Source organism: Pituophis catenifer, unplaced genomic scaffold, assembly GCF_029215685.1.
Source record: "Pituophis catenifer annectens isolate HBS135680 unplaced genomic scaffold, rPitCat1.0.hap2 SCAF_14, whole genome shotgun sequence".
Classification (NCBI taxonomy): domain Eukaryota; kingdom Metazoa; phylum Chordata; class Lepidosauria; order Squamata; family Colubridae; genus Pituophis; species Pituophis catenifer.
This window is the reverse complement of record NW_027256894.1, coordinates 16,970,284-16,978,333: the sequence shown is the minus strand read 5'-3', so window position 1 is coordinate 16,978,333 and position 8,050 is coordinate 16,970,284.

Genomic DNA, 8,050 nt, shown 5'->3' with positions numbered 1-8,050 from the left:
TCATGAGTGTCCTTCAAATCCGTTGCCTAACAATTGCTGCAGGGAGAACTCTGGTTCGATTGGCTAATCCAGAAAGGCCATAGCTACATGGGAAGAGAACAGGGGGAACCCTAATTTGCTGGATCTCAGCAATCTAGAGAAGACCAGGAGTCCTCCTGGGCCAGAAAAAGACAAATTAACTAGGTGGTTTCTCTCAACTGTGTTTGATTCAGCTCCAGGCGCAGCTGTCTTCTCCTTTCATTTCTCCATTCGCATTGTAACCGTCTGAAAACGTTGCTAAAATGAAAATAAAAGACGGCTGAAGGTCAAATTCAGTTCTTTCCTCTTTCTGTTCTTGATATGAAGGAAAGTTTTTTAATGATACGGATTTATGTGAGATGCTCAGATGTACAAAATGTTCCGTTCAAAGCAATGCCATCCCCAGCCTGTTAAAAGTGGCAGAAGTGATAAATTATTCACCAGACCTAAAACGCTGGACTGTAAAGATTTCTGCTAAAGTCCTTTGTGCTTAGATTAACAATGAACGTGACTTTTTTTAACATTTCTGCCTTCCTGGTTTTCATGCCATAGAGAAAATCATTAATAAGTAACCATTTTTATGAAGTCGGTCAGGACGCCGATGGCTGCTGCTGTATCAAATGGAGGATGAAGGCTTTAAAATTGTGCAATTAAATAGTTAAATCCAGTAGGATGGTTCGAGTATACAAATGAGGTCCCAGCCAGGGTGGGCATCAAAAATTTTAGCAAGGGGTTCTCTGACCAGTTGCTGGGTGGGCGTGGCCGTGGTGGGTGTGGCCTAGTCAGCCTCCTGCACCACGGCGAGGGGGAGGCGTTTTGGCCCTCCCCAGGCTCCGGAGGCTTTCCTCAAGCCTCTGCGAAGGCAAAACCAGCCTCCCCAGGCTCCAGAGGCCCTCTGGAGGCCGGAAACTAGCCTGTTTCCGGCCTTCCCAAACTTCCAGTAGGCCCGGTTTTCACCCTCCCCAAGCCTCCGTGCACGCCCTGCACTTACCTTCATCCAAAACGTGCCACTTGGGGCTCCTGGGAGGGGTGGGCGGGGCAGGGCCAGCCAAGAGTGAGATTTGGGGCTTCCCTGAACTGCACAGAATCTTAGCTAGAGGTTCTCCCGAACCCCTGTGAACCCCCAGCAGCCCCACCCCTGGTCCCAGCTTCAAGGGATCAATAGCATCTCCATTCAGGAACCCTTTACTACTCAATACACGACTTGTAGACAGGCCCTCCTCAATTTACGACCCCAATTGAGATCAACATTCTCGTTGCTAAGCAAGGCAGTTTTAAGTGAGTCTTTCTCCATGGTATGAATATTTTTTTTTTTTGCCACAGTTAAGAGAGTCTCTTTAGTTCTTAAGTGAATCATGGGATCATTAATTGGCTTCCCCATCGACTGGGAAGTTTACAGAAGGTGATCACATGATCCCAGGACAGTGCAACTGTCATAGCTACATGCCAGTTTACCAAGCACCCAAATTTTGATCACGTGACTGGGGAAGCTGCAACGATCATAAGAGTGACGATCGGTCATAAGTTGTTTTCTTCAGTGCATCAGGGGTGGGTTCTACTTACCTTTACTACCGGTTCGCAACGGGGGCCGCGCGCACGTGCTTGATTCACTCACACGCATGTGCGCTCTTCTGCGCATGCGCAGAAGCATTTTGATGACATCAGGGTCAGTGGGCGGAGCCTCCCACCAGTTTTACTACCGGTAAAGTAGTAAAACTGCTAGTAGTAGAACCGGTGCAAACTGGGGGCAACCCACCACTGGCATGCATAAGCGCACCAGCGTGCCTACCGTCCCTGTCCTAATGTCCCCATTTATTCATACCCTTTCCATGTATTTATAATTATGTTTACACTTGTATCTGTCATAAAAATACATGCTTGATGAAATAAACAAACAAACAAATAAATATTAAGCAACTGACCTTTTAAAGTTAAATGACCAAGAGAGCAAAACCACCCTTGTAACGGAGAGAATTCTAAGTTACATTTAATATGTGGTCACTCGGGTATTCGGTTCCTTAAAGAGAGCTTTCACTATCCTGATATTTTGGGGGCTGCTAATTCTAGGAGGTAGAAATGTTGTGTAGGACCACACCCAACGACTTCGTGGAGAGGGTAGAAAGGTCCCGTCGACCTTCTGCCAAGCAGAGATCGGTGTGTACCCTGAATTCATTAACAAGTAGAACACTCTTTGCATGAAGGACCACATGATGGTTTCATTCCAACAACTCACACGCTGAAGCCCAGCTCCTTTGCTACCGCAAGGCGCCAGCTCTCTAAATTAATGAGCCACAATCCCAGCCTCCTTGAGAAACATGTTGCTCTTATTGGAAAGACTAACATTATCTGCCATTCACTGAGAAACATGAATAAATGAAACACTTTTTCCCAGTACATTTTTTTTCCCCTCTGTGAGCGCAAGGTTACTTTTTTTTTTTTCCCTTTCCTTTCCTTCTGTTCTTTAGCCTGCCTAGATTTAATCCCGAGGAGCATTTTCCATTTGGACACAATCATTCTTCGCCTTCGCCGCTGCTGCCGTTGCGGTTGCTTCTAATAGAAAATTTCAACTCTTTTCTTGAAGCTTATTGATATTCAAGGAAAGAGCCCTGATCACCTCGAGAAATATTGCTCGGATCACTGGCAATGCCACTTGCCAGGTTCAGACTTTCACCCTCGTTCGCTTCCCATCTTCAAAACAACTGTGCCACACACATGGGGTGCCAAGGAAATCTTTGTTCTGATTCATCATCTCCACGTTCTTCCATTTTAAGTAGAGAAGCACAAAAAAAAAAAAAAAACACCCCACTTGACACAAAAATCTGATTTGCATGAAATTATGCCTTGTTCTCCTCTATCTGGGGAAAAGCTCGTGGAACACTCTGTCTTCGAAGGTCTCCTACATCTGAATTCATTTCCTCGTTTTCAAATACGGTCTCGTCAAATTCAAGAGAAAAAGGAAAATTAGAAGTGCGTATTTTAACTCCTCCGGATGACCCATTTATGTCTCATCTAGAATTACCCAGCTGAGGAGGGCTTTTATCTGTCAGGCTTGATGAAATCTGTGCATTTTATCAAATAGATAATTAACAGTATTATTTCACTGGGCATATGGGCTACCTTCCCTCTTCTGATGATTCTAGGAACTGAAGTCCAACGTATGCAGGACGCTGAATTGAAGAAGGCAGAGATATTTTGAACTGGGATGTTGCCTTAAAAAAAATGTCTCTGTTCTCAGAACTGTAGAAAGAAAACAAGTTAATCTCAAGGCTTCAACTGGTCCTAATTTGGACCCAAAGTTTCATGAGAGACAATCTGGTGTAGTGGTTAAAGCATTGGCACCAGGTTAGAAACTCGATGATCATGAGTTTTAGTCCCACTCAGCCAACAGGGTGACCTTAGTCCGCCCGCCACTCTCTCTCAGCCCAAGGAAGAAAGCAATGGCAAACCACTTCCAAAAATATTGCCAGGAAAATAGCATGGTTTTCTCCAGTCCGTCAAGTTAAAGAACCAATAAATGGGGGGTGGGGCAGAACACTTCACTAGACTAGCCATGCCCAGTTCCTGCAACCATTCATCGTATGGTTTGGCCTCCAGTCCCCTAATCATCCTGGTTGCTCTTCTCTGCACTCTTTCTAGGCGTCCCTTCCAACTCTGTTATTCTGTTAAGTGTGACTCATTTAATCACCTTGCTTAGCAACGGAAATTATTTTCTCAATTGTAGTCATAAATCGGGACTACCTGTATTTGGGGGGGGGGAAGGGAGAGTGGTAGAAGTGTGTTGGTACTTTCCCGCCTCTTGATTTGCCAGGAAGTGGGGGAGAAAAGAGGAAGCACACAATTGAGAGATAAAGAAAACAGCCAAGAGAGTGAAAAATGTAAAATAACATCTCCCCCATTCAGCTGCTTAAATGAACAGTAGACCTCCATCCATCCAGCCTTGCTGTGATGGCTGTTTTAACACTCAGCCATAAACTTTAAAACATTCAATCACAAAGCCTCTCTCTCTCTCTCTCTCTCTCACACACACACACACACACACATCTGTTTGGAGCTTCAGGGCAATGGAGTCTATAAATGTATATTTTTTAAAAAAAAATGATTATTTTGAAAAATGGGGAAGCAGACCTTTGCTCCCCCACTGGGTCTCCCATTGCGACAGCTAAGGCTGGGAGAAAGGCAGCTGTTAAAAAGGGAAGGGAGGGAAAACTTCCCAACAGTTCTTTTAAGATTTTTTTTTTCCAGGTCTCTTGTTCGCCTTTAAAGAACAGCTGCAATCTAAATGATGCCAATTTTCTAGTCTCATTTGTCAGGCCATAGGGCTGAAACGCCAAGAGTATTAAAAGTCCCGGGAACTTTTAATGGGAAGTAAAAGAGGGAGAAAAGGGTGATTCCCCCCAAAGCGTCAGAGATGTATGTATGTATGTATGTATGTATGTATGTATGTATGTATGTGTATATATATTATTTTGTTCCAAACCTCTTCACATTCTCAAGGATTATTCCCAGGGGCCGCCCAGAAATAACCTTAAAATATACTTGTCATTTGAAAGTTTAAAAAAAGGAAAGATTCTCAGGCATATATATGTGTGTGAGTGCGGGTACGCACGCCTGATGTTCTTTCTTCAGCGCCATCCGAAAAAAACAAAAAACGAAGAGAGCATCAAGAAGGAAAAACACATTTTTCAGGGAGAAATGTCACACATTTTCTGGTCTCAGAAGGGGGGAAAAAAACCCAATCTTATTTATTTCTTCATTCCTTCATATATTCAATTTCTATGGGCAGCCAACTCAAGTGACTCTGGGCGGCTTACAGGCCTAAAATTTTAAAACAGTTAAAACAGGTTAAAAGCATGAAAACAATAAAAACACCCACAAAATCAATAAAGAGCAGCCATGACGACTAATATAATGGTCATATTGAGAGTGTCCTGACATACGGCATTCTTGCATGGTATGGGAGCAGCTCTGTAGCAGACAAAAAAGCTCTACAGAGAATCATTAAAACTACCCAGAATATCATCGGACTCCAGCTACCAGCCCTGGACGACATCTTCGAATCTCGCTATTTGAGGAAATTGCATAACATTCTCAGAGACTCTTCCCATCCTGCTTACAATCTTTTTGGACTGTTGCTTTCTGGCAGAAGATACAGAACAATTAAAACTCGGACCACACGTTTTCTGAATAGTTTTTATCCCAGAGCTATAATTGCGCTAACTTCTTGTCTTCTCCCCCATTTTTAGTTCTGTTTCGAAGCTTCATTTCGATCTAAAAAAAAATGTCCATAGCCTCAGAAAAGTTTTTAAAAGTAAACTATGCAAAAAGACTTGAATAGAAAAACTTTAACAACTATGGAGATCATTTTCTCCCTTTAAAAAAAAAATTCCCAGAAGTGTATTGAGCAATAAGTTGTTTTCAATTTATCAATAATAGCTCTGCGTGGTTAGTTTAGCAATCAAAAATGAGATTTTTTTTGTCCCCTTCCCATCTCAGAGGCCTTATCATTCCATTAAAAACAGTTTTCTATTTTGCCTGGCATACTTCAAGATTCCTTCTGTCTTCTGCCTGTAAGTCTTGTCTCTACTTGCCGAGGGATGAACATCTGACCTTGAATTACATGCCTTAGTAAGTCCATCTGGAATCTGGTCAAAGGCGTCTCGTCTCTTCAGAGAGTCAGAAGTCACCAAGAGAGACACTGTGTCCTAATTTCCAGCTCTACAGAAAATGTTTTTCACGCTATTCTTGGGTTGCATCACATTTCACTGACAAGTCTTGACCTCTTACGGGTCATTTCCCCATAAGTGATTGATTGTATCTTCAGAAATGATATAAAGCTTCTCTTCATTGTCGTAGCTTTGGCACAACAAGCATGGGATGACTCTAGTCTAGAAGATGATGCAAAGTCTTTAGTGGGGAAATGACCACTGTTTCAACATTCCTGTCCTAGGATTGGCCATGGCCTTGAGGTTGCAAAATAGAAGGAAGTCACTTAATTTCATCTACCTGACTAGGAGATCAAGGATCATGGGGAAGATCTACCCCATCATCTCCCAGTGTTCTGACCTAGGCTTCCCAAGAGCATGAAGCAGACTCCTTGTCCCAACAAAACCCCCTTTTTATTAAGTTACTGTGAATTCCTCTCGTTCACATCCAGCAAAGTCTTTCAAGGGTGAATTTACAGTCACAGACCTTCTCTGGCTTGGAGAGCTGCTAGGCCGACATCTTCAAAACTTGGCAAGGAGTCACGAACCAATTAAGTGAATTAATTGTCTCCTGCAAACTCCATTCCCCTTTCACTCCTCTTTTATTCCTTCTGGGAGGGGCCATTCACCATCCACCTATGGCTTTACTCCTGAGTTGACCCTTGTTCCTTAGAACAGAGTTCCTCTGGAACTCTGTGCATGCACATGCTGGGAACAGGCTCTAGTTGTTCTTCTGCCCCACTGATGTCCAATTCCGAAGGCAGATGACAACTATCAGATGGCCCTGGCCCCATCTCTGCCCGATGCAGAGCCTTCATCAGAGTCTTCCCCAGACTTCAGGACTGGCCCATGTTCCTCCCCAATGTTCTCACTATCTGAGTCTGCCACCAGCTCTGCTGGCTGCTGGCAGGCAACAGCACCCAGGAGGCACAATCAATCTGGAAGTCAACCTGGTTTTGTCCATCAACCAACAAAGAAGCAGCTGCAGAAAGGCTGTATCTCCACACCCACACTCACTACCCGAAGGATCATTTGGCTCCAGATGGATTTGTATAAGATTTGGAGAAGCATTTGATCAAAAAATAGGATATACATCTAAACTTTTATCTATGGCTTTCCACAAATCTTCTCTCATGCAGCACCCTCCAGTGCTGATGGGACCAACCCAAATTCATAGGATTCTGAGCATTTCAAGGACCGAGATTCATGAATGCTACCTGAGCTCCATATGAATGTATTACTTTTTCCTCCTTTCTAAATGTCCAAAGAGCTTACTGTTAAATGAGCTTTGTTCCCCCTCTTGGACCATGCCACAATTATTGGAAAAGTTCAAACTATTGTCCATTGTTTGAAGTTGGTAGTCCAATGTCCATAAATATGGTAAATGAATCGACAAGGCTCCTGGCAGGTTAGAAACAAAAAACTAAAATAAAAGCAGTAAAAGGATTTGCCAAAATCCCTCTGTCGCTATCCAGCTTTGCAACCGATCTTTCAACAGTAAAGGTCCAGTGAAAAAGTTTGGCTTTGATTACCTTCCAGGACCTTGTGCTATTCAGCGCTTTGAAGACAGACAGCTCTTCCATCAATGGCAGAGGCACAGCGGAGGAGACAAAGTTTCCCCTGTTTCTCCCCCCACCCCCTTCCCAAGCATCTCATTGGAAGGAATTCTTAACAACCCTCTTTGGAATGACTGCCCTTGGATGCACTGATTCTCCCTGGAAGGCAGAGATCCTTAGCTGCCAAGCCTTATAGATTAAAATCAGCACTTTGAATTGCATTCAGAAAACAACTGGCAGCCAGCGCCAAAGTTATAAAGCCCTAAAATTCTTTGGATCAGAAGAATGAGAGACAAGCAAATGATCCTTAGAAAATCAAAATCCTTCTACAGAAAGTAACTCAGGCTGGCAGATACAAGGACCCAGGGTAGGAAAACATAATTCCAAGGCAGGGGTGAAATCTACTTACCTTCCTTACCGGTTCGGAAGTGCACGCACCGCTCGTGCACTCACATGCGTTACATGTGTGCGCAGACCCTCTGCACATGCACAAAATCTTCTGCGCATGCGCAGAGGGTAAAAAACACATTACTTCCTGGTTAAAACCAGGAAGTAACGACACCCAGGTGGGTGGGCAGAGCCTCGCCCCACCACCTGCCACAATCGCTACCAGATCATCCGATCCAGTCCGAACCGGGAGCATTTCACCCCTGCTCCAAGCATGTCCCAAAAGTGTTTTCTTTTTCCAAAAGGCAGCTTGGCCTTTTTTGGTTTCTTCTTTCAAAACGTTTCACTTTTCATCCAGGAAGCTTCTTCAGTTCAGCTTTTTGGATG